This window comes from Phascolarctos cinereus, unplaced genomic scaffold (assembly GCF_003287225.1).
Source record: "Phascolarctos cinereus isolate Bilbo 61053 unplaced genomic scaffold, phaCin_HiC Scaffold_726;HRSCAF=1367, whole genome shotgun sequence".
In the NCBI taxonomy this organism is placed as follows: Eukaryota; Metazoa; Chordata; class Mammalia; order Diprotodontia; family Phascolarctidae; genus Phascolarctos; species Phascolarctos cinereus.
Genome location: NW_027556098.1, coordinates 153627380 through 153654027, shown reverse-complemented (window position 1 = coordinate 153654027; position 26648 = coordinate 153627380). Strand labels below are relative to the sequence as shown.

Genomic DNA, 26648 nt, shown 5'->3' with positions numbered 1-26648 from the left:
ACATTAATGCATTTATTAAGGCTGAAGTGTGTCCACAGTAAAGAATGAATAAGTACCTTACTCTAGGAGAAGACATGAAAAGTGTAATCTACCATAACCAACTATTTAATTTTAATTTAAATGGAGGAAAATCCACTAAGTTGTTAGTGCATGGAGATACTTGTCATTTGGGGGATAGTGAGAGCTTTAAAATGTAGAAAATTAGATACAATAATTGACTGGGCTGTCTTTAACACAAAACCAATGGTAAACAGTTTGTAGGCTTTGATTTCTACACAACAGTGCAGCATGAGGGCACTGTGCCCAGTGTATTGTGGGACTGTGTTCCAACATGCGTGAGCATGGAGTTAAGAAGTAGGCCCATCTGTTCTTGAACATGTGCTCATATTTAAGAAAATATGAATCTATCTGAGCTCTCTATGTTCAGAATTCTCTTTGGTCAATAGTATACATAGGCTCCTAAAATGAAGATAAATAAAATTTCACATTCTCCCAGAGACCCAAATATCCATTGTTGTATTAATAATCCAAGAGAATCAATGTATATGATAAGAACAAGTTAATCTTGCTAAAAGACTGTTAACTCTCTTTTTCTGATATATGCATATAATATATGTAATTTATGAAAATGTCTTATTTATGAAAATGAATGCAAAGCTCTACAATTGTTCCTATGAGATATATTTATATACATATATTACATATAGATACATATATGTAAACAGCCAAAAACACTTGTAGGCACATGACCTTATTCTATTGGATACATGTGTGTAAACATGTGTATACATACATTACATGTGTATATATGTAATGCATGTGTATGTATTCCATAAGAACAATCATGCAGCTTTGTATTTATTTTCATAAGTGAGACATAACTTGGGGCTAAACTAAAAACTATGATTTTCCATTCCTTCCTGTCTTTCTCCCTCCCTTTCCTGCCTCATACTCTCCATCCCTCTCCCACTCATTGGGAAAGGCAGAAGCCCCTGGGCTTCTGACTAAAGGTAGTGTTGAGCCAGAGGATTGCCCACTAGGGATGAATGATCATCTGGGCCTTGGGTTTGGCTGGTGCTATTTAATTCAAGAAACACTTCTATTTTTAGATGAACCTTAAGGTACATCAAGCAGCCTTCAGTTAGGAATACATTAATTTTAAGTTTTAAAGGTTTTGAATTCAGTTATTTTGATTCTTCTGAAAGGAGAACAAAAATGAAGGCAGTCATTTTTCTCTCTATTACCACAGGAAAAAAATAGAAAACTACATGTTTTACTCCTTTTTCAATAAATCCAGAAGAGTTGAACTGAGTTACTTAAGTCATGGAATTGAAAGGCTTTATGCTTCAGAATATAAGCATTGTTGTGAAAATCTCCATACTTTTAGGAAAGTAACTGAAAGAACCATGGAGTTAACATGCAGAAAAGAAGTTCTTAATGAGAATGCTTGATAATGTGGATGCTGATTTTTACATAAGCATGTTCTCCCTCCAATTAAATTTGTTCCTGGGGTACTGTGAATCCAGACAATCTGCCTGTGACATGTTTTGGAATACCCTACCGAGGGTGGGGAACCTGTGGCCTCAAGGCCACATTTGGCCTTCTAGGTCCTTGGGTGGGGCCTTTTGAATGAGTCCAAGTTTTACAGAACAAATCCTTTTATTAAGGGGATTTGTTCTGTGATGTTTAGGTTCAGTCAAAGGGTTGCACCTGAGGACCTAGAGGGGCTTGAGGCCTCAGGTTCCCCCCCCCCCCACTATGCTATCAACCAACAGTGATTCAAAAGAATAGCCATAAGCTGCTAGGTGGTGAAGTGGATAGAGCCCTGTCCCTGGAGTCAGGAGGACCTGAGTTTAAAATCCACCCTCAGACACTTATTAGCAGTGTAAGCCTAGGCAAATCGTTTAATCCTATGTGCCTTAGTTTCCTCATCTATAAAATGAGCTGGAGAAGGCAATGGCAAACCACTCCAGTATCCGCCAAGAAAACCACAAATGGAGTCATGAAGAATCAGACATGACTGAAACATCTTAACAACAACAACAACAACAACAACAACAACAACAACAAGAACCAGGGAGTAGCTCCTTCACCCGGTGCTTAAAAAAGGAAAAATAAAAACAAAAAACTGTGAAGATCATATCATAGTAATAAAATCAACCTAAAAGAGGTCTCTTCTGCCCTCCTGATACATCTGCCCATATCATCATCAAATAAAAACAGATAAAGCTTACCCCTTTCTTTACTCCCATCTTTACTCTTCAGCTTTTCATTTCCTTTTAAGGCTGCTCTTCATGTTCATTTTAATCCCCCTTTATCTAGACATGGTTTAATAGCATAGTGGACTGAGATCTGACCTTGAAGCTAGGAAGAACTCAGTTCAAGTCTCACCTCTGACATATATAGTCTGTGTGACCCTAAGCAAGTCACTTAAACTCTCAGTGCCCTCAGCGACTGTCTGTAAGTTGCAAATAGTTGCCTCTTGTCTGTAACGCTATAAGTTATGAAGAAGGTGTTGACATTCATCGTTAGAGATAATTTCCTTACTTTGTACTTCCCTATATCACAGACCCAGTCCCTATCCCTATACAAAAAAGTTTATGTGTTAAGAATTAGGGTGGGGGGGAGCGCTTTGATAGACTTGGGTACATAGTGGTACAGAGTATGATTTCCAACAGGCCTTGGATTTTCCTAAGGGACTAAGGATGGCATTGACCCCAGGACCTCACATACTACAGTAGAATATGTAAGCATAAAGAAAAAATGGTGGAGTGAGTGAGTTCATATGTGTGTGCACATGTTTGACAGAATAAGGATTTGGATGACCTTTCCATGTTTTAAATAGCTTCAGTTCTTCAAGCTTAACAAAAGTCAAATGAAAAATGTACTATAAAAATAAACACTTGGATGCTATTTTTATTCTGCTCCTGGAGAATCTGTTTTGGACTTGAGTCTTCACATGAAAAATGAACGAATCTCTAATCTTCCTTTCTCTTTCTCCCACACACTCTTACTTAGATCCAAACACAGAAATCATAGCATTTCCAAACCAAGTAACTGTGGTAAGGCCAGCCAACCTTCCAGCCGGGGAGAATCTACTTTTTACTTCCTCTAATTGCAAAGCTTGCCAGGAATCCAACCACTAGCACGGCAGGAAACAAAATGTATAATAAAAGAGGTGGAGATGGGTAGAGATAGTGGAGAAAATATTGCTGATTTGACAGCTCCATCTCTGCAGCTCAGAGACATTTCTAGCAGGAAAGGAAGGGCACACAGCCTATAAGTATATGTAATCCCAGTGGAAATTTCTGTAAGCCAAGGGTAAAGATCTGTGTTGATGGCTGACATCCTAAAGTTGACCGGATTGCACTTGAAGAGTGACTGCTCAGTCAGAAACTACCATTTGGGAACACCTGTTGTATGGCATTGCTGCAAGTGTTGTATTTTCTGATGTGGAGCAGCTTCATTTTAATAAAAAGCAGTAACAGGGACAGATAAAACTGATTTCATGCTATTCTGTCTCCGATCCAATGATACAATATCTCATATTCTTATTTTGCAGAAGATAGAGAGCTAGGGATTAGATGTAATACAAACAACTGGATTCAACCCTGTTTGGATGGCTAGACTCACAACATAGTTCTTAATGTTTCAAGGTCAAGCTGGCAGGATGTTTCCAGTAAAGTACACTAGGATCTATGTTTGTCCTTCTATAGCTTTGAGATTTTTATCAATAGCTTAGATATAGGTGTAGATGACATGTTTAATTAAATTTACAGATGAACCAAAGCTAACACAGTGGATGATAGACTCAGAATCCAAAAGGCTGATCTTGACAGGCCTAGGGCTAGCATCAGGCTGAATCTAACAAGATGAAGTTCAATAGGGATAGAGGTAAAAAGTTTTGCCCTGAAGTATAAAAAAAAATGAACTTTGCAAGTAGACATGGGTAAAGAGTAGTGGATCTGAAAAAGTTCTAGGGCTTTTAGTGAACAACCTCAATATGAGCAGTAGTATGATAAGGGGTCCAAAAAGAGGTAATGTGATCTTGGGCTACATTATGAGGGGCAGAGCTTTTACGAATATAGAAGTGAGTGACCTACTGTGTTCCATCCTTTCCCACTTCTTTTCAAGTATTGTGTTTAGCTGCGGGTGTCATGGATTAAGAAGTGAATTGATATGCTGGAGCATATCCAGAAGAAGGTCATCAGAATGGTAAATGTTCTTGATTCTATTTCATATTATGATCATATTATAATACCAGTTGAAGCAACTGGGAAATTTTAACCTGGAAAACAGAAGACTAAGGAAGGACATAATAACCATCTTCAAATATTTGAAGACCCATTACATAGAAGGGAGATTAGATTTGTTCCTTCTGTTTCAGAACAAAAAAAAAAAGCTGTAAGAAGGCAAGTTGAGGTTTGCTGTCGGGAAAGCCTCCTAACAATTAGGCCTGTCCAAAGGAGGAATGGATGTCCAGAGAGGTAGGAGACTCCCCTTCATTGGAGGTCTTCAGACAGAGACTAGACAACCACTTGCCATGGGTATTTCAGTGACCATTCCTTTGATGTACGGTCCCTTTCAGCTCTCAGTCACAGAATGACAGTGACTCTGTGATTCTTTATCTTAGGTTTATAACACACAGAGCATGGCACAAAATTGTCAAAACAGCAAACCTCCCCCAAATGTATTTAAATTTATTTTCTATTTTTAAAAGGGTTCATATATTTTTCTACAGAATTTTTTTTTCAAAATGTGCTATATAAAATCCTTGGGGTAGATATGTATGCTTGTGGAAAGAGTACTTACCAAAAAATCAATGAATAAGGAATTATTAATTTGCTACATGTGACTGGTACTGTTCTAGACTCCAAAAGTACAAATGTAAAAATAAAGTAATACTGATCTAAAACAGCTTGTAGTTTATCGGGGGAAACAACATATATCTATGTAAGTGTGTGTATATGTGTGTGTGTATGTGTATTACATACAAAAAAATTTAGGGTTTAAGGGAAAGGGATTCAGAGAAGGTGCTAGGTTCTATTCTGGGAAGAGTAGCAGAGCTTTCATGTAGAGAGTGGCATTTGGGAGTTTTGGAGAAAATAAGGGATTCTCAGAGACAGATGTAATATGGGTGCATTTCAGGCATGAGGTTAGGCAATGCAAAGCACAAAGGTTGGAGTTGGGAGATGAAATGACATGTGTGAGAAATAGCAGGAATGCTAGTCTTACTGGACCACTTAGTGCAGGTTGGGAAGTAATTTATAATAAATTTGGAAAGGCAGGATAAAGCCTGACTGTGAAGGAGTTAAAAAACAGAGAAGTTTATATTTAATCCTGCAGTCCTACAAGACAGAGCATTGGAGTTTATTGATAAGGGGAGTGATCCAACCTTTAGTTTAGAAAGCTCTCTTAAGTAGGTATGCTGAGGTTGGATTAGAGTGGAAAGAGACTTGAGCCAGCCAGGAATACCAATTCAGAGGCCATAACAATAATGCAGGAGTGGTGTGATGAGGGCCTAAGTATAGAGAAGGGGATAAATGAAAGATATGTCGTGACAATACAAATGATATTTTGGAATTGATTTAATACAAAGCATGAGTAGGAATGAGTAATCAAGCATCATACCCTGATTGTAAACCTGAGTGACTGGAAGAAGGGTGGTGCCCTAGGGAAAAGTGGAAGAATTTTAAGAAATGAGTGGATTTGGGGGAATAGATAATGAGTTCTGTTTTAGACTTGCTGAGTTGAAGATGATTAGAGAATGTCTAGTCTGAAAGAGTTGAGAATTAGAAATACAAGACTTTTGCTAGGGCTAAATATATAGGTCAAGGGAGTCATCTGCACAAGAGTGAGAATCAAAGATATAGAAACAGATGAGTTCACCAAGTGAGAGCACAGAGAGTAAAGACAAGAGGCCCCAGAGCTTTGGGTCCACCTATAGTTAGGAGGCTCAATAGAAACACACTTACAGGTTGTTATAATGCTGATAAAGTTTACTACTGCTAAGGATGCCACACAGCAGAGAAAACAAGGGATTCTCTTATTCATGCAAGTTTCTGCTGGAATGGCTGCAAAGATCTGAGACTGTTAGGTTTATTTTACATATAGGGAAGACCACTGAAGCCTGCTTATGTAGACTCAGAAATATTTACTGCTCAGACCTTGTTTTTCCCCTTCTCTAAAACCACACTGGCTAAGTAGTTTGCATTTATGCTCAATAATATCTCACATAAGAGAAATAACTTCCTTAAACTCATGGTGGAAGAGAAAATCAAACAAAGAGAGAAAGTTTAAATCACCCTAGTTGGTAACTATGTGATATCTAGTCAAACAAATTTTATTATAGCATAGGATTCCCTTGTAGGAAATTCTAAATGCACTCTACTCACTTAAGTGACTTAAACTTGTCATACTCATCTTTCAAAGTTTAGCTCAAGTCTAACTTCTTTTTTAAGGAAGGAAACAAGTCTCTGTTGAACAACCACTATATACCAGACACTGTACTAAGTACTTTACCAATATTATCTTGTTTGATCCTCACAACAACCTTGAGACATAGGTGCTATTATTATCCCCCATGGTATAGATGAGGAAACTGAGGCATCCGCAAGGATGACATAGCTTCTAAGTGTCTGAATCCAGCTTACACTCAGATTTTCCTGACACCAAGCCCAGCTTTCTATATACTGTGCCGCTTAGCTCCCTTTCTTATATCACAATCATTTCTGGATAAATGCCCATCTCCTTTCCTTGAAGTCTTTCTTTCCAGTCCACACTGATTTCTGTTCCCCAACCCCCATGGTATTTATTGCCTTTATGGCAAATTTAGCCTTTATCATTTACTGTTTTGTCTTAGTTTCATTTTTTTTAAGAGAGAGGGAGAAGAAGACATGTCATTTCATCAGTGTAGGAAGTTACCAGTGAGGAATTTCCTCTACAAATGCAGATCAGCCTCTTTCTTCAAGTCATCCTCAGAGAGTTCTATGGAAAACGTAAAGTCAGAATAGCTTGCTCACAGTCCTTGAAGCCAGTGTGTTAGAGGATAGACTTGAACTTGGGGCTTGCTGACTCTAAGACCAGTTCTGTATCACTACTGTAATCTCTCTGCTTTACAAGTGTGTACGCATACACACATACACATATGTGTATACATATACACATGTAAATGTAGAAATAAATATAAATACACATATTTTTGAATTATTACATATAATGATGTTTCTTTAAGCTTTGAAAATGTACCTTTTAAATTTTCAGTAGCTCTTTTAATGTCTAAGTCAAGACTAGACAAAGAGTATGCAAATTTACTTGTTGATTCCTTTAGAGTAGTGTCTAGAAATTCCATCTCTTGTACTCAAAGTCACATGCTCTGTTATGCATCTTGTGGGTGAAGTCCAAATTTAATTGCACAATCAGACTTATGTGAAATCTTTGAAGAAACTTTTTAAAAATATGGAGGATGGTCCCCTACTCCCACCCTGCTCCATTTAGAGATATAGAGATAATTCTATTTAGTATTCAGTATTATGTTTTAATTTGATTGTCTCCATCAACTCCTACTCTAGTATTCATGTCATTAGGGTAAAATTGCGGTCATGAAAAGTTATGCCAGCAGTACACCAGCTCTGGAATGTCTCCTTAAGTTGGAAAGACTTCTGCAGCTAACTGCAGAAGATTCATGTTAAGTATCATAAGTGATCTCATTTCCTCAGTTTTTTGTTTTGTTTTGTTTTACTGGACAGGGCTATGAGAATGTTAGATCAGAGGAATTCCATTGATAACATTTATCTTGATTTTAGCAAAGCATTTGACAAGGTCTTTTATGATATCCTCATGGACAAGTTGTCTTCCTAAGTGCTAAACAATTGTAGACTTAGGTAGGTTTGGGCCTATTGGAATGAGTGGATCCAAAGAATAGTTACTAATAGGTCACTGTCACCTTAGAGGAAGGTATCAAGTAAAGTCACCCAGGGATTTGTTCTTTGTCCTATGCTGATTATCAGTGACTTGGATATAAACATTAGGTTTGTCAAATTTGCAGTTGATAAAGAATTGGAATGGAGAGCTAATAAATTAGATGATAAAGTATGGTTTGGGGAAGAAATGTCTTAATAGGCTGAAACAGATGTGGGGAACCTGCGGACCCAAGGCCACATATAGCCCTCTAGGTCCTCAAGTGCAGCCCTTTGACTGAATCTAAACTTCACAGAACAAATCCCCTTAATAAAAAGATTTGTTCTATGAAACTTGGACTCAGTCAAAAGTTTGAAACCAAGGACTTAGAATGTCATGTGTGGCCTCAAGGCCACAGGTTCTCCACCCCGGGGCTAGAACATTGAGATGACTTAAATAAGATGAAATTTAATTGGGATGGCTATGAAATTGAGTAGTTGGGTGGAAAAAAGCTTCAGAAAACAAAATGGGAGAGGATTAGCTAATAGTTAATCTGAAAAAGATTTGGATATTTGTGTAGACTGAAAATTCAATCCAAGTTAATTGTGTTATAGAAGTAAAAAAAACTCATGCGATCAGGTTACATCAAAGATGTAGTAGTTTTCAGAACCAGGTAAAAGTATTGTTGGATTTTGACCTAGTCAGACAACATCTAGAAAATTATACTCAGTTTTTAGTGCCATATTAAAAAAAAAAGAACATTGATAAGCAGGGCCTCACATATAGTGCACAGTTAATTGAAGAAACTTAAAATGTTGAGTCTAGAGAGGAGGAGACTTAATAATTTCTTCATATATTTGAAATGAGGTCATGTCAGGGGGAAGACTTATTTTTCTCAGTCCCAGAGGGAAGGACTAGGAGTGTTGGATAGAAGATATAGAAAGGAAGGTATCATCTTCATTTAAAGAATTTTTTTCTAATAGAATGAGGAATTCCAAAGTAGGATGGGTGGAATCAGTGGTTTTGTGTCATCAGCCAATTTGTTAAGCAGGACAGCTGAATGTGTATACAAATTTTTGATGAAATATATTACCCTTTCTTGAATGTCTTTAAGCAAAGAAAGGATGATGACTTAATAGGGATGTTGTAGAGGAGATTCTGAGTCTGTAGAACACAGGAGGTGAAGGGTTCAAGGGTTCATGTAGAGAGGTTGGTTGTGGCAAGAAAGGCCTCCTCTTCATTCAGAAATTGAGTGAAGGAAGATAAGGGGATGGGTGAAGAATGTCTGAATGATGTGAGGTAAGGAGGAGAGAAGAGGAAGCTTTCAGTGACTAGCCTCATTTTTTCTCAGGGAACTATGAAGTCCTTAACAGAGTGGGAGCAATAGTCTGAGGTAGTCTAAGTTTTACCTTCTGGGGTATACTTCTAGACTTATTCACTTAGCTCCTTAAAACAATGACTTCTGATCCCTTTTGAAATGGAGGGATAATAGACATTCTACTTAAGCTTCTAAAATTTCAAGGTCAGGGCTAATATTGTTTGCTTTGCTTGGATAAGCTACAAATGACCAAAGGACCTAAACAATATCGCTAAAATGCTAGGGGCTACATCACCTCTTGATATAAGATATAGTTGAATTTTGGTCATAGAGTGGAAAAAATAAAAACACTGGAGTATCGTGCAGAAAACTTAGTCCAGTTCTGTTGTGTCACTAATAAACTGAGTGACTTCAGTCTCTGTACCTCCCTGGGCTATTTATTATATGAAAGGAGTGGACTGGTTAATATTCATAATCCCTGGCAGATCTTTTTTACTTTATAACTTCTATAAACAGTCTTGATAGTTATATTGCTAGGTAAATGAGATGATGTGAGAGACACAGAGAGAGAGACAGACAGAGAAACATAGAGACAGACATATTACTTTTTATGGTGAGAAGAGGCAGCCATCCTCTCGTAGTATGATGGTTTCACAAGTTGATCTGATGAACCAATAATATTTTGCTATACATTTGCCTTGAAGATTAGTCACCCTTTGTCTCTTAGAAAAGAACCATTCAATGGTAATTAAATGGCTTTCTGGCAGACACAGAGCATCAGTGCAAGGCTGCAGTTTATAACCACTTGCAAACAGTTGTCCAGGAAAGCATTCGATTGAATAATGTTTAATTTTCCACAGATGCTATGAGCACAGCATGGTGGAGAAAGCCAATTGCACAATATAAAACCATGTAGTACTTGGGCGACACTCCTTCTTCAGGGTAATTGCATTGTCTAGTGATGACTTCAGGGTTCTCTGGAGACTAGTGACTCTCAGTGGCTAATTGAAAGCTAACCATGTTTATTTACATGTCTTTATTAAGTATTTGGTGCTACTTAATTGTCATAGTCCCCAGCTTTGGAAATGAAAACATGGACAGGATTGATTATGAGAGACACCATTGATATAGGTTTGGTTTAGAATTAAAAGATTTACTGTCAAAATAGAACAATGTCTCTTAGCAGTTGGGCCAGATTCATATAATAGGGCTATTGCCTTTGTAGTTTAGGAATTCCAATCTGAGAATAGGACCAGTGTAAAGGAAGGGTGGATGGTGTGATCTATGTCGTAATGTAGGCTTACCAAAAAGTCCACCACCCATAAAAAATAAAATAAAAATTCCATCTCATTCTGCTAGAATACCTAAAATTTCTGCCCTTTTATTATAGACATTGTAACTCTCAGATGAGTCTGTTAATGTGTGTGTGTGTGTATATACATATATGCATATATATGTATATATATATATATATATATATACACATACATACATGTACACACACACACACATATATAAAGTACCTGAGAAAAGTAACATGCTACCCTGTTAGCAACCATTAACACTTAAGAAGAATTACTTTAATAGATTGGCTTATCTTACAGAGCATGGCACTAAGGGAAAGAAAGATAAATTTTTATGGAGAGGTTAAAAGAAACTACAGCCTTCAATAACTCATTTTCTTACCACATCAAATTCAAGCTTTGCTTAACATGCAAGACCATTGCAATATGCATCCAACACTATTCTCCACTTCTCCCTCCCATGAACCCTGTAATCTATTTAGGCTGACCTGCCTTTGTTCATGAGGTTCTACTGGAATGCCACTCCTTTCTTCCCTCTAGATATTCAAATCATATGCATCAGGTAGCTAGATGGCCACAGTGGATAGAGTGCTTCATGTGGAATCAGGAAGACTCATCTTCCTGAGTTCAAATCTGGTATCAGACACTAGGTGTGTTACCCTGGGCAAGTCACTTAACGATGTTTGCCTCCATTTCTTCATCTGTAAAATGAACTAGAGAAGGAAATGGCAAACCACTCTGGTATCTCTGCCAAAAAAAAATCCCAAATGAGGTCATGAAGAGTTGGACATGACTGAAACAAGCAAACAGCAACAAACTCTGACTTCTCTCTGACATCTTTCTTTACTTCTCTGGTTCTCAGTGATTTCCTTTTCTGAGCTCTTACAGTGCCTAACACTTTACAATTTAGCACATTTCTGTAGATTCTCTTACATTTGGCACTTTGGCAGATCAGTGATTTCATTAGTGTATCCCCTTCCAGCAAATTCTTCATGCTGCCTTATGCAATAAAAGTTATGCCCATGTTTTCCATAAATTTTCCATAAAATGAAGGCCTTCCTTTTCTCATAAAATGATGTTCTTCTTTTTGGCATCTTCCTAGCCATCTCTACACTATGCGGTGACTACTTGGACCATCCTCTCCACCTCTGAAATTTTAAGCTCTACCCTTGGGAGTTCACTGGACTCTGATAAGCCTTTTCTGAACTTAACTTGCTCAGATCCATGCCTCCACAGGATATGTTCAGGGCATTTCTGTGATATTTCCCCAGGTATTTGTTCCCTTCCTCTTCCTCTCAACTTTCTAGCTCCATGTTGTATATTGTTTTTCCCCTTAAGAATGTAAGCCCCTTGAGGTCAGCACTGTTTTCACTTGCTTGGATTTATTGCCAACACTTAGCAAAACTACCGACACATAGTAAATCCTTAATAAATGATCTATCTATATATCTGTCTGTATGTATGTCTATCGTCTATCTCTTGCTCTTTTTGTAACTTTTGGGAGTGTTACTAATGTCTATCTATTCACTTCATTTTTATTATATATATGGCCTAATTCCTTTTCTGTTCATCCATAATCGTAATACATATCGTATACTGCCTCACACATGAAAATCTTATTGAATAACATATTGGATCTTGCTTAAGCCTAACATGAATTTTTTCCCATCCTCTTTGAGGCTACTTATAATATTCTCCAGAAACTATAGTGTTCCATAATTTACATCATGTAGCAACAAAAAGAAATTATTTGTATTTTTGTATGAGATATGCTTTGTAGTGGTAAGTATTTAGAGAACAATGGTTTCTCAAATGTAGCCTGGCTTAATGTCTTCCTACTATTCAGTTTGAGGCCTAGCTTACTATCCACATAAAACATTCCAGTTAATGAATAAAGATTTGTTAAGTATCTACTACATTCCAGGCACTTTACTAAGTGTGGGGGATACAGAAAAAAAAGGAAAAAGACAGTCCCTCCCCTCAGGGAGATTACAATCTAATGGGGGAAACAACATGAAAATAAATATATACAATGCAAGCTATATACAGGATAAATAGGAGATGATTAACAGAAGGAAGGCACTGGAATTGGGCTTGGGGAAGGTTTCCTATAGAATGTGGGATTTTAGTTGGGAAGTCAAGGAGGTCAGTAGTTGGAGTGAAGGGGAGAGAGCATTCTAGCTATGGGGCACAGCCAGAGAAAATACCTGCAGCTGAAAGGTGGAGTGTCTTGTTCATGGAACAGACAGGAGGCTAGTGTCACAGGACTGATGAGTACGTGTCAGGGAGTATAGTGGAAGAAGATTGGAAAGACAGCATGGAGCTAGATTATAAAGAACTTTGAGCAATAAAGTATTTTGTATGTGCATTTGATCCTGGGGTTTTTTGAGTAGGAGGGTGACATGACTGGGATTCTCACTTTACGAAAATCATGTTAGTGGTTGAATGGAGGATGGGTTGGGAATAAGGAGAGACTTGAGGTTAACAGACCTACCAGCAAGCTACATCACCTGGGATCAGGTGGTGAGGGCCTGTACTGGAGTGGTGGCAGTGTCAGAGGAGAGAAGGGGGATGTTGAAGCATGAAATCAAAAGGCCTTGGCAACAGATTGAATATAGAAGATTATAGATAATGGGAAATCAAGGATGACTTCTAGGTTTCAAGCCTGAGAGTCTGAGAGGATGGTGGTGTTGCCCTCTACAGTAAAATATAAGGTGGGAGTGATGGAAAGCTCGGGAAGAAAGATAATTAGTAAGACTGTAGGCCAGCAGAGGCAGATATACATATTCTGTATATATTGATATACATTAATATTTACAGCTATATCAATATATTTCCATCTATCATTTATCTATCATCTGTTTATCTATATCTTCCATCATCATACTACCACTTCTTATTAAATGACTTCATACTGAGCTTACCCTTGGTTTCCATGACTCTCACCTTTACAAAAAAATAAGCAGTGTTTGATCATAATGTCAGTGCCTAGTTTCTTTTGACCTCCTTGTTGAAGCAATTATTTAGCAACAAAATTCTCATGCAAATAGTGATACTTAAAGTCATTGCATTTACTTTTGTCCATTTCCATTTTTTCGTCAATATTTTGTTTAAGCAGATTAGCTTGAAACTGATATAATGATATCTTACTCTATTTAACCTTGCTTCTTATTTCCAATTTACTTTGACCTTTGTTTTAATCAATCAATGGGCTGCATGCACATAGAGTGCTTATTCGGAAATAAAAGCTTTTTCTTTGACCAGTTATTTCCTGTTATAATATAGTCAATTGAATTTTTTTTATCATGTTATTTGATGTTTTTTATGATTTCCCATTTCTTGAAGAAAGTATTCATGATGTCCACAAGTATAGGGCTTCTGAGGAACAGCTAGCCTTTTGGTAGCTTTCATTCTTGGATCCTGAACCATATTTTCTAACAAAATTTTCATCATCCTTCTTTGTGTCAGCTTTTTGCTAGTGTCCCTATGTATACTCATGGTATACATAATTAAATTAAGTATGCCTAATTTAACTTGAAGTATTTTATCAAGTTCATAATAGAATTTCTCTACTTCACTTTTTTTAAGATTCTGTCAGTATTTTCTTCTGTTTGATATTCTTATCATTACCATTTCAAGGCAAAATGGCCAAGTATCACATGAGATTATATTTTCTGTTGCTCTTGAGCTCAAAATGAAACCAATACTGCCAATATCTATATTTGCTTCTCCATGGAGAACACACAAAACACCTGCCCACTTTTTTTTAGTTTTTGTCCATTTCATGAGTCGAAGTGTTTCCCCCCAAATCATTATGTGGTTTCCAACTTTCTGTTGATGAATCTCTATGCATTTAGCAAGTCTGGGTCTCAGCCATCAGAAAGTTTATCACTAGGACTGTGTGGAATTCCTTTAACAGGACACCTTAGTTTATGTTTTATTTGGATAGTTTTTTGTCTCCATTCCCTTGTATGATACCTGAATTAATACTTTAGTAGGTAAATGATATGTTAAAATAAAATATGCATTAATCTTACATAAGTTAATGCACCCTTGAATATTTGAAATACTTCTCTGCATAAGAGGGAAATTACTTTTCCACATTGTTTCAGAAGGCAGGACCAGGATAGCTGGGTAGAAAGAAGGAGTTCAACAAACAAAGGTTGTTTGTCTTTTTTGAATGATTTTGAATGATTAGAAATATCCAACAATGCAATGATGACTTGTATGTCTGGAGGTTTAGATGATTCGAGATGACATATAGATATGAGTCTTGATTTGAATAAAGATTGAGCTAGATTGCCTCTGAGTTTCCTGATAATTATATAATTTTATATAGTATATACTGTGACTGTTACAAGTGGAGGCTCAATGGCTATCTCTAATGATCAGTTTGCAGTTTGCAAACTTCTAAATACCATAGACATGCTAGTAATGATTACCACTACCACTATCATCACCATCACCACCACCACTACTACTACCACTATTACTACCACCACTACCACTACCATTACCTATACCACCACTACTACTACCCCTACCACTACCTGTACCACCTACACTACCATTACTATACCACTACTATACCTACTACCTGTACCACTACCACTACTATTACTGCTACTACTCTTACTCTTCCTCCTCTTCCTACTTGTTACTGTTGTTGTTGTTATCACTTACAAAGACTACACTACACCACAACAGATGCTTGTGTTAGATAGAACTTTGAACTAGATAACTGCCAAAGTCATTTCCAATTAAAAGTTTCCAACACTTGAAGACCATGTCCTTCTTTAGTGTTTTCTTCCCTAGCCTAAATATGTCTACTTCCTTGAACTATACTTTATTTTACATGGTTTCTATGCTAGATACTATGTCTAGATACCTCTGGAATGTCAACACTTCTATTAAAATGTAAGTCTTTATACTGAACACACACACATGTAACTATATATATACACACACACATATATATACACACATATATGTGATATATGCATATATTATAGGCAATATTATAAAATGTCATATATTAGTATAAATTATTATAATAATTATGTTATACTGTATGGACATAGAGTTTATGCATTATATAGAATAGATTGTATGTATGTGTGTATATGTGTATATCTTTATAGTAAGCCTAGTTTGTGATACTATTCTATGATAAGAATAACCATAAGAAAGATCTATTATTCTTATTTTAAATTTCTCTTACACCCCAAATCCAAGTTTTGGTAGCAAGTATTACTAACCTTTAGGCAAAATACCTGAAATTCCATCATTACATCATCCATATCCAATAAGCCTTTTGTGTACACAGAGTATATAAATCATTATTTCAAGAAAGGGCAAGGACTGCTTTAAATTTAGAAATGTACCCCACCCTTTGCTGCCCCCAATGGGTTCTTTTTTTTTTTACTAGCAGTATACTGTTTCAGATCTGCTTTATCCCTAGTATTCAGACTTTATTTATAATTAAGAGATCATAGTGGAATTTATAATTACAAGTGAATTAGATCATTCCTGGTGTTGGTGCAAGTTTATGTTATTCTACTTGGGAAACAATTTAGCCATCGAAGGAAGAAAGGGATGAGTTCTACATTATCACTGAAAATGAGTAAAAGTTAATTTAACTTAACATTCTGAGGTCAAAGAATATGGCTAGAGCAGGAAGTGTAAACAATAGTGACAGAAAAAAAATGAGAATATTGCCAGAAAGGGGAAGAATATTAAGGAGATAAAATTTATCTAGAGTAGGTGACATTTACTAGGGACAGATATCCTTGCTGTCCTGATCAATTGGTTTACTGTTACTTACATGGAGATTTTTGTATTTTCAGCTACATTGTGACATTATGGAATGATTTTGCATTTTATAGAAAAGGGGGGTTTTACCTTTTGAAGATGATTTGTCCTTCATGTTGTAGATCATTTAATTTGGTGAGCCAAGAAAAGCTTAAAAAAAAAAACTAGTGTCTATAACATTATTAAAAACATTTTACATGTTTATTTTTTCTGACTCTGTGGAAAGCCATTATAAGGGCTGAAGATCTATTTCTAGAAAGAATTGAAGTGCAGCTACTATCTTACTCTACATAATTTTAAAGTTAACATTTGAAAATTACTTTAAACTTGTAATAACAGTAGAAAAATAATTATATATAAAGTTCATATATATCTTTGTCCTATGTGTGATCACTTCACCATAAATATAGCTTCATTATTATTCCTGTCAAATGGCTGTGAGAATGGAGTTAATTAATTAGCAAGCACCATTATCAGAGATCTATGCCCTGTGTATTAGCCCTGTGAAGACTTGTGCTGATATTCTCAGAGATTAAAAGAAGAAATTCAATCACACTTTAACAGGGTGATATTCTGTGGAAGAAAGTGACTAGTTGACGAGGGGCTAGAATGATCTTAGAATTTAGGTACTATTTATGACAGTGGAGTCTAAAAAAAACAAATAAAATTTATTTTTGAGGGGGATAAAAAGGGGTAGGAGTCTGGCCCAAAGAGCAGGAAGCTAGGCTCATTGCCTATAATGTGTCTCTGGTGAAACTGTTCAAGCTGTTCAGATATGTTACAAGGAAGTATGCTAATACAGTTCTGAAATGTTTGTATATATATTGATAAACAAACCACAAAAAGTTCAGAGGTTCATGGCGTCTGGAAGCTTTCCTGACTCTCATCTGAACAACCCTAAGTACAAAGCCTGAATAAATTCTTATGCAAACTTTCTCATGGGATTTCAAAGCCTTCGTTCCTTCTTCTGAGATAGAAAACGGGAAGCATCACTTCTGTTTCTGTTTAGAAACAGGAAGTGACATTTTGATACTTGAGAAATAATCATCCTGGTTGGACTTTTGGTGGGGAGCTGGTCAGTTTCTTAGCTCATCTTCTTACTCTATATGAACTCTACTCATAGTTTCCAATGTGTTGTGTTTTGAGAAGGGAGGATCATTCCAGGTCATGTCTGTTTTTCACAATGCTATGCAAGAAGCTAAGAATTTTCTCACAAGAGCAGACCCATAGGCCTGACAGAATTATCCATTGATGTGCTATAGAAGCACATGCTGGTGCTCTTTGAGGTCAATTTCAAAGGCTAGTTTTCAGATTTTTAGATTTATCCCAAAACACATATTTTCCCTACTCACCATTTTGGTCCATTGATTTAAAAATCAAGCTATTTTTAGTTTATTTAGAGAGTGTTGTCACCTCTTGGGCAATTCTTAAGTGTTCCACAAGCTTCCTATTCACCCTAAGCAATGGCTTCTTCTTAGTCCTAAATTCTCTCAGTCTTCAAGGAATGGCCTCCGTTGGAGCATTCTGGAATTCAGTTATTTTTTTTTCTTTTTTTTGTGATTTTGAAAATATCAATAATTCCTTCATTTTAGTTTTTCGAGACTGGTAGTTCTTAACCTGTGTTTGTCATTACCTCCTTTGGCAATCTGGTGATACCTTTGGACTCCACTGCTCAGAATACTCTGAATGCCTAAAATAAAATACATAGAATTATAAATGAAGCCAATTATGTTGAAATATAGTTATCATAATATTTAATAATTTTACATGCTCCACATTATGAACCTATGTTTTAGATAAACTATTCAAATATCTCAATTATCCACTCAAATTATACCATCCTCTCCTGATTCCATTCATCAATTTGCTTGTCCTTTGTAAATCTTCTTCACCTACTTCATTCCTTTTTTGAGGTGAACAAAATTGCAAATGGAAGTACTATGATTTTATTGGATAAGACAAGATTTGCTGTTTTATTTCCATTACTCTAGTATTTTATTAGTCTTTTTGGTTATAGAAATACAATGGGCTTAGTTTTTCAAGAAATTGTCTATAATTACTCACATTTCTTTCTCAAAAATTCTAACTAAACAGTTTCAAGTCCATCATATTTTGGTGGAGTTTGGATTACTTTTTACTAAGTACGTTTTTTTTTTATAATCCACATTAAGAATGATCTACCCCTTTTCTGTCTTGAAAGAATTTTCTGAAATTTGTCAATGCCTTGGCATTTCACTGCCCTTAAAAAAGTTGATATCACTTGAGGATATTGAATTTTACCATAGACAAAATGCTATGAATCTGTCAGCTATTATTCTTTTTGTGTTATGCAGCATTTTAATAACAGTATTACATATTTGATTTTGCCTTTAAGTGGAGGTGGTTTGATCATTGTTTCTCTTGAAGAAAATCTAACTGCCAACCCAAACTGACTCTTGAAACTAAAGAGCCTACATATGTGTGCATGTATATATGTGTGTGCAATCATAACTGAATATCTCAAATACATTCCTTTATATGTAATATCTTGTTTCTTATATTAAAGGCATGGGTTGACTTTATTTGTTAGTTTTGTTTGTTTTTTTTAAAGGATAGGCTATAAACTCGATGCACATAAAAATAAAATATGTTCAAATTGTGGGAAAATGATTTCTTTTTGAATCTATGAACACATGAAATATGGAAAATAGATGGTCAATTCTGGTAGTCTTCACCTGATCTTTTGTAGAATAAGTCAAGAGACTATAATTCTAGTAGTCTCAAATTAGATAGCTTTTAAGAAAAATTATTCATCAGTAGTATTGCTTTTTTAATGATCAGAAAATAATTCTGGTTGTAGTTATTGCTGCTTATAAAAAAGGCAATTTTAGTTTAATTTTTTAAAGTTAATTAGCAGAATACTCCTCATTCTTTATGTTAAGAACAGAATATTTATTACTTCATTAGCCATATATATTATGTACTATCAGAACCATATATATTATATATTATCAGAACCTATTATATACTTTTCATTATAATTCATTAATAGAATATTTTGTTACAAAATGTTATTCAACATTTTAGTTGTTAATAGTTTTTAAATGTATATATTTCATCTATTACTAGAATTTTAGGGGTGGTATGGTCTAGCCTAAGGTTTTCCAAACTTCATCTGTTGTTTTTCAAGTCTTATATTTCTAACATCTGATGGAATGTTGGGGGAGAATTTGATGGTCAGGTGGCAGACACATTCTGTGTGATTACACAGGCTTTAAAGGTAACACTGCTTATACCTGGGAAAAAAAACCTGAGATCCAGAAGTAGATAAGTTTTGCAAAAAGAGCCCCTGGAGGAAAGTTTGATGACAATTTTTAGCTATACAAGTGATTCCTTATGGTTTTAGTTGGCACTGGATTTATCTCTCTGTTTCTCTCTCTCTCTCTCTCTCTCTCTCTCTCTCTCTCTCTCTCTCTCTTCTCCCTTTCTCAAATTCATTCAATCAATTCAATCAAAAGATATTTACTGTCAGCTGCTTGTTCAGAAACCACTAGGGAAGTATAAGACACAGTGATATTGTCTCTGTTCTAATGGATAGTTTATGGTGTAATCAGAGGGATATGACATACTATACAGAGAAAACTATAAGAAAAGGTAGAATGGGAAAGCATGGCCAAAGAAGTAAGAGAAAAATAATATGGAGGGATTTTCCCATTGATAAAATGAACATAATGGTATTGCGTATAACAACAACAACAATAATATTTACAAAATGCTTTACATATGTTAACTCACTTGAGCCTCATAACAATGCTGTGGTACAGTTATCATCTCTATTTTACAGAGAAGAAAACTAAGGCATAGAGAAGTTGAGTGATTTGCCCAGGGTTACACAGCTAGTTATTACCTGAAATAAGATTTGAACACAGGACTTCCTGACTTCAAGGCCTATATTCTCTCCATTGTGCCATTTGACTACCAAAGAGAATATACCTTATTTTCTCCTCTTAGTTTCATCTGTGTTCAAATTAAAATACCATCTCCTTGGGGTATAAGATTGGAGAACAGATTCAAAGCATTTAGTCTGCTTAAAAAAAGAATATTTAGAGGCAATGAACTAGCTTTCATTCATCATTAAGTCAATACTACTGAGTAAATGGCATAGCTAGAATCATGTCCCTTCATAATTCATTTTCTAGCACCATTACAGTAGCTTGTGCTGCCTTGCAGGTGCCCAATAAATAGTAACTTTATGAATGAATGAAATTATATAATAAAATAATAGACTGCTACATCTTTACTGCAGAGATGTGGAAAATACATTGGCATATAACTTTAATTTCTACAGAGCAGAAATCAGTAAAGGATGGGACTATTTGGCATGGTAGCCAAAGGGTTTAATTACTGAAGTGCCACAATTATCTCACAATAAGATAATCTTTGCTAGAATATAGTCTTTTGAGGTCAGTTTAATGATGAGAGTACAGTATACTAGGAAATAATATGAGTTGAATCTGAAATGTATTCTCAAACAAGGGGTATCAATTATGTAATAATATTTTGCTATGAACTCATTTCCCTATAGCATAATAAGTATTTAGACCCCATATACATGGCATTATGTGCAAAGTGTTGTTCCAGTCCCCTGGGGCTTAAGAGTCAAACCTGACATATTAGATAAGCCATGAAACAAGGGAAGGAGAAATATATTATCAATTGAAATGAGACACAGAATTCTTGAATTATAAGTCTTTAACAGCCCTACAATAACCCAGACAATGTTCACAGTGGCTTTAGGAGAATCCCTATTGGAAGGAATAAATTTTGACTTCTTTTGTAAAAGAGTTAGAAATAAATGAATAGTAGCCACCTTTAAAGTACTAAGATGATGTTATTTACACTAAAAAAGCTCTTCAGCAAATACAAACAGTTGCTTCTTCATATCAATGTCTGTAACACTCCAGACTAGCTTATTAGCCACATTCTTGCATTTTTTGCTTACTTTCTCTGAATTTACCACCTATTTTACAAGCCCTACATTTATGCTCTCACCTTTAATTATGTCTTTAATGACCTATAATTTAGTTTCAGCCAGCTTTTCACTATTGGATTCTTACCACAATGTCACAAAGAGTTTTTCCTTGCTAACTTTGCTTCCTCAGTAACTCAGAGATTTAATGATCCCAGAGATTTAAATTGTCTCTAATCTCAGAGTTAAGGGGGAAAAAATGGTCCTTCTCTGTGCTTACTTTTCTACTGCTCTTGCAACAGATGAATTCCCAGGATGACCCCACCTTTTCCTCTGCTAACATTTACTTAATCTATTGATAGCAATTCTGTATAGACAGCTTCCTTGACTTCCCCTTTTGTGATTACCCCAAACTACCAACTACTTTTCTTTCAAACTCCTTTAAGGTATTTAAAGTCTTCTTAACCTCAACCTTGTTGCACATTATACTTTACGCAAATCATATTCCATCTCTGGGCTCCAGTTCTTTGAATTGCCAATCCCTCCTAACCTGTCTCTCATAATTCCTAATACTCCTCAAGGATCAGCTTAAGCCCCACCTTCAACTTCCCTGATCTGTCCAGATGTTAGTGCCCTCGCCCAAATCATCCTGTATTTGTTCTTTATCTTTTTTTCTGCATATATTTGTATACACACACATTTTCATGGCTGGACAAATTGTAAGCTCCTTGAGGTCATAGACTATTTTCATTTTTGTCTTCATATCCTTCATGTGCCTTACATAGTTCCTGGAATATAGATAGCCCTTGATGAATTCATGCTGATGTTATCTTATCAATAAAAAGACCATTCATTGATAATTTATCTGTGAAAGAGTTCTTCCAAACTTGAAAAGCAATAGTATAAAATGGATAACATAATGGATTTCTTCTCCTTGGTCACTGGTTTGTTATTTTCCTGAATGTTCTCATAATATATTGTTTCAATAGAAATAAATATGAGTATATGAAGCTTTGGTATATTGATAATGTTAGTAAAACTAACACCAACGCTGTCTCCCAGGATCAGATATCTGTCTATTTTTTTTTCCCTGAAAAAGATTTCCTTACAGTATTACAAGTGTAAAAAAAAACCACCTTTTACATCTCTCACTACACAAGTTTACTTCACTCTGTCCCCTTTATCCTCAAACATTTTTATAGCCTCTATTGGTGATTTTTTTAAGGCAGCTAGGTGGCACAGTGGATAGAAAGCCAATCTTGGATTTAGGAAGACTCATCTTCCTGAGTTCAAATCTGACCTCAGACACTTACTAGCTATGTGACCTATGTAAGTCACTTAACCCTGTTTGCCTCAATTTTGTCATCTGTAAAATGAGCTGGAAAAGGACATGGCAAACCACTCTGGTATCTTTATCAAGAAAACCCCAAATGAGGTCATGAAGAGTCAAACATGACTGAACAACAACAGTTGGTGATCTCAAGATATAAGCTAAAAATGATATGATTAAAAACCCACGAAGCACTAGTTTCACTAAGTAGATTAGAAGTAATACAAGCTTGCCTTTTATGTAGTGCTTTTTGCCTTCTAAAATAATATCAACTTATATTTGGGGGGGGGAGTGATTGATTTGGACCTGGAATTTCCTCAGAGTAGGTAACTCCCAGTGTGGAAACTCCCTCTACTGATGCAAATTGGCAACTCAGTTTTAAGGTTTTATAGGGCACTGAGAGGTTATGACTTGCTCAAGGTCACATAACCAATGAGGTTAGTATCTGACAGAGGCAGGCCTTGTATTCAGGTCTTTAATTAGGGTTTTTCTCACTCTAAAGCTAGGTATCTGCTCTGTCATGCTGAATATCAGGTATACATGTACATGAGAAGATATATTTCGGAACAGGTTTTATGGTCAGTATATACCTCTCTATGATCACATTTGTCCCTAGGTCTGATATTATTCTCCTCCTTTTACAGATGGGAATACTGAGTCCCTGAGAAGTTAATGTGAATTGATCATGCTCATTATAGCTCATAACACAACACTGAAAAGCATTTCTTATCCTGACAGGACCCTCTTTCTACCAGATTGCAGTGCCTATCTACAGGTCATTACTTTATCAAAATATTAAGTATACATTTTTAGAAAAGTTTTCAACGAATACTTTCTGTGTAAGGGGTTCAAAGTGAAAAAAAAAAGTCGTCGAAGAATTTATTTTTAACCAGCTTCCTTTAACTTTCTCCAACCTTAATCAAACAGAGAAAAATCTGACAATGAGTAATATAACCTGTGCTTGGTTATGTTTTGAGAAATGAACAATTAATCTCTGTTTTGCCCTCACCTATCCACTGTGATAGGAGTATGCAATTTTACTCACAACTCCTCAATGATATCTTCCTATTGTCATTAGCCATTGAGTGCATGACATTGTTTTAAGCACCACTGACTTATAAAATAAGGAGAAGAAACAGTTCTGCCTAGATATGTGAGAGCTTAATGTGGCTTGCATATATTCTTCACATATAAAGCAAAGGAGTCATTTGAACACTGTTTTAAAATTCTATTCAGTCTTCATGGTGTAATGCATTTTTGCAGAACTTATATACCTCTAAGAACAAATTGATTGAATGCCCATGAATATTTTCCCAAAGCTTTAAACAACTGATATTTTATCAGATAAAATATTTCACTAGCATAGATTGCCATCCACAACAATTGAATATTATTTTTACCATTCTTTAAAGAAACATATACAAGAGTCCAAGATTCCATTGGTTTTATTCTTCCCAGCTCTAAGATGTAAAGTTTTTAATAGGACCATTATAGTGACCATGCTTTTAAATTTTCTGTCAATTCTTTGAGGATGAGAAATATTTTGTTATGTAAAAGCAAGTTATAGTAGTAGTTGATTAGACCATATTACTTTAAAAATAGGACAATATTTTACCTACAATATATTAAACCATTTTATGTTTGAGAAGGGGGAAATTGGTTTCAAATGTGGTTTTATTGCTTGCTAATTTAATTAAAATAAATGCACAAATAAGCTAACATTGTTAGCAGATAAAAAGATACACCCTGAAGGACTCTGACATCAATAATAGTAAGCAGGTATTCTTCCTCTTTTCTCTCCTACAAGCAAATTCCATGTTCCCTAAAAGAATGCCAACAGTTGGCAAATGGCCAAACATCTTCTCCGATCACATGCCTAATTTTCCTGTTGTGAGCATTATTCCCAAGCCCATACTGGTGCTTATTCGAGGGCAGTAAAATTAAAGTCCTTTCAGCTCCTACCTGCCAAGGATAGGACTTCAAAGGATTGCTCAAATCTACAGGATAGACACACCGATAATCAGATTAAGAGAACCATTCCTTTCGTTCATTAGCAGAGATCTGTTCAACCAAGACTGAAGGTTTGGGGTAGGGTGGGGAGGATGTATTTATTTTTCCTACCAGAAATAGAGAGAGGAAAACTCTACTTCCCCTCCCAATTCCTGTCTTACTCCTTCAGTTCCTTAGTTCACAGCAGACAATAGAAGCCCATACAGACCCTTTCCCTGAGCTCCTCTCCTCTCTCCCCCACCTCCCTCCTCTTCCTCCTCCTCCTTGCTACTATCTCATACTGGTTTTCTAACTCCGGCTGCAGGCACAGATTTGTCAGAACCATTCAGTTGAGACTGATTATGATTGCAGCAGATGGGCTGGATTTGACAGCCCCGATCCTAAGCAGTTTCTTATGGGGGAGCTGGGGACAGGAGGGGAGGGGAAGGGGGTAGGGGGCGGGAATTAATGGGCCGGAGTCACAGAGCAGGATCACACACAGAGCATCCCCAGACGGGAGCTCTCTTGATCTGCTCTTTAAGCTCCCCTCCCCAAGGAAAGTGGCACCTCAAAGCCGAGTGGCCCTCCCCAAACACATGTTAAACGTCCCACAGCCTGAGAGGGAGAGGAGAAGGGGTGGGGGGAGAGAAAAAAAAAAGAGCCAGTGAAGCACAACAAAGCGGAAGAGGCGAGAGGGAGCGAGAGAGAGTGAGAGGTTTCCCTGTCTGCGGTGGCGGCGGAGCTAGCGAGGGGGGCTAGGGCCGAGCCAGGCTGGGCAGCTGCTGCCAGGGCTCGCTCAGGCTGCCGCCGCCGCCGCCTCCTCCGCCGCCGCTGCCGCTTGCGGCCGTGCGCTCTGGACATGGGAAGTTTGGCAACTCCCGACTCTCCAGCCAGCGCCTCGCCTCCCCAGACTTTATAGGATTGCAGAGTCTGCCCCCGGCGGGGAAGCTCCCCCACTCCACTCCCGTCTTCAAAATGTTTCAGCACAGGCCAGGTAAGGAGCTAGACCCTTGTCCCTCTACCTTCCTCCATCCTACCTAAGGCTCTCTCCCCCTTCCTCTCTGCCCCTCAACCCTCCATCTTCCTTCCTTCTCTCCCTTCTGGCCTGTGGCCTTCCTCTCCTTTCCGCCGGACCCCTCCTCGTCGGTCCCCGCGTCCTCTCTTGCCCCCATCCCTTGATCCCTTTCGTTCCCACTTTTCTTTGCAGAGTTCCCTCCCCTCCCTCCTTTTTTTCCTCCCCTCCTCCCTTTCTCTCTCGTCTCTCCTCCTTCCCTCACTGTCTAAGATCGTCTCATCTCCACTCCATCTACCGGCGCAAGACTCCTTTCCCTCTTACCACGGAAGGGGGAGAAGTTGAGAGATGGCCTGAGGTCCCCAGTCGTTGCCTTAGGGATTTGAGGGTCGTGATGGCCGTGTGTGTGTGTGTGTGTGTGTGTGTGTGTGTGTGTGTGTGTGTGTGTGTGTGTTTGTTTCTCCCAAGACCGCACTCCAGGGAGCCGTTTCCTTCTCTGCCCAGGCAGCAGTTGCCCTTCCCCCGTCCTCCACCTGTGGGTCTTTGCTTTGACACAGGAAACCTGCTAAAAATCCAGAAACACAAATGGAAACAAACAGGCACGTGTCTCTGTGTTGTGTGTGTGTGCGTGTGTGTGTGTGTGTGTGTGTGTGCACGTGTGTGTGCACGTGTGTGTGTGTGTGTGTGTGTGTGTGTGTGTGTGCACTCACACATCAGCCTTCACTCACAGGGCACATCACACAACAGAAAGGGGGAGGGGAGGAGAGTCAGATCCTCAGCCTGGGGGATAGAGAAAGAACTCCCCAGGTGACGCTGGTGCCACCCAAGCAAAGCAGTGGGCTGCTCCTTCCCCTTGGCATTGCCCTTGTTTTATGAGGACTTTAGATAATGGGGAGTAGAGGAGATGGAGAGCAAGGAGACTTGACTGACTGTGGTTGGAAGGAGGTCCAGAGCGCACTGTGGAGTAAAGGACTTGGGACTCCCTGCCCAGATGCTGAAGGACCTGCTGCATCTAATCTATTCCTTGTAATACGCAC

The 26648-nt window shown here is 37.2% G+C and overlaps 1 protein-coding gene and 1 long non-coding RNA gene across 9 annotated transcripts in view; one reads left to right on the top strand and one right to left on the bottom strand.

The window, feature by feature from the left end:
* Positions 1-26324, bottom strand: part of LOC110223772 (uncharacterized) — a 143196-nt gene extending 116872 nt beyond the window's left edge. For 2 of the 4 annotated variants that reach the window (XR_002328776.2, XR_002328778.2), the window contains exons 1-3: positions 25936-26324; positions 17966-18022; positions 16423-16482 (exon numbers count right to left, since the gene is read on the bottom strand). This is a non-coding gene — a long non-coding RNA (uncharacterized LOC110223772). The remainder of the gene's footprint in view (positions 1-16422; positions 16483-17965; positions 18023-25935) is intronic. The other 2 variants (XR_002328777.2, XR_002328779.2) reach the window with 2 other exon arrangements.
* Positions 1-26648, top strand: part of NCKAP5 (NCK associated protein 5) — a 1104295-nt gene that overhangs the window by 444591 nt on the left and 633056 nt on the right. The window contains exon 1 of one of the 5 annotated variants that reach the window (XM_021009473.2): positions 25095-25593. The exons of 3 other annotated variants lie outside the window; for them this stretch is intronic. The gene's annotated coding sequence lies outside the window, so the exon portion shown is untranslated. Of the gene's footprint in view, positions 1-25094; positions 25594-26648 lie in introns of those variants that run through there. One more of the 5 variants, XM_021009474.2, reaches the window with a different exon arrangement.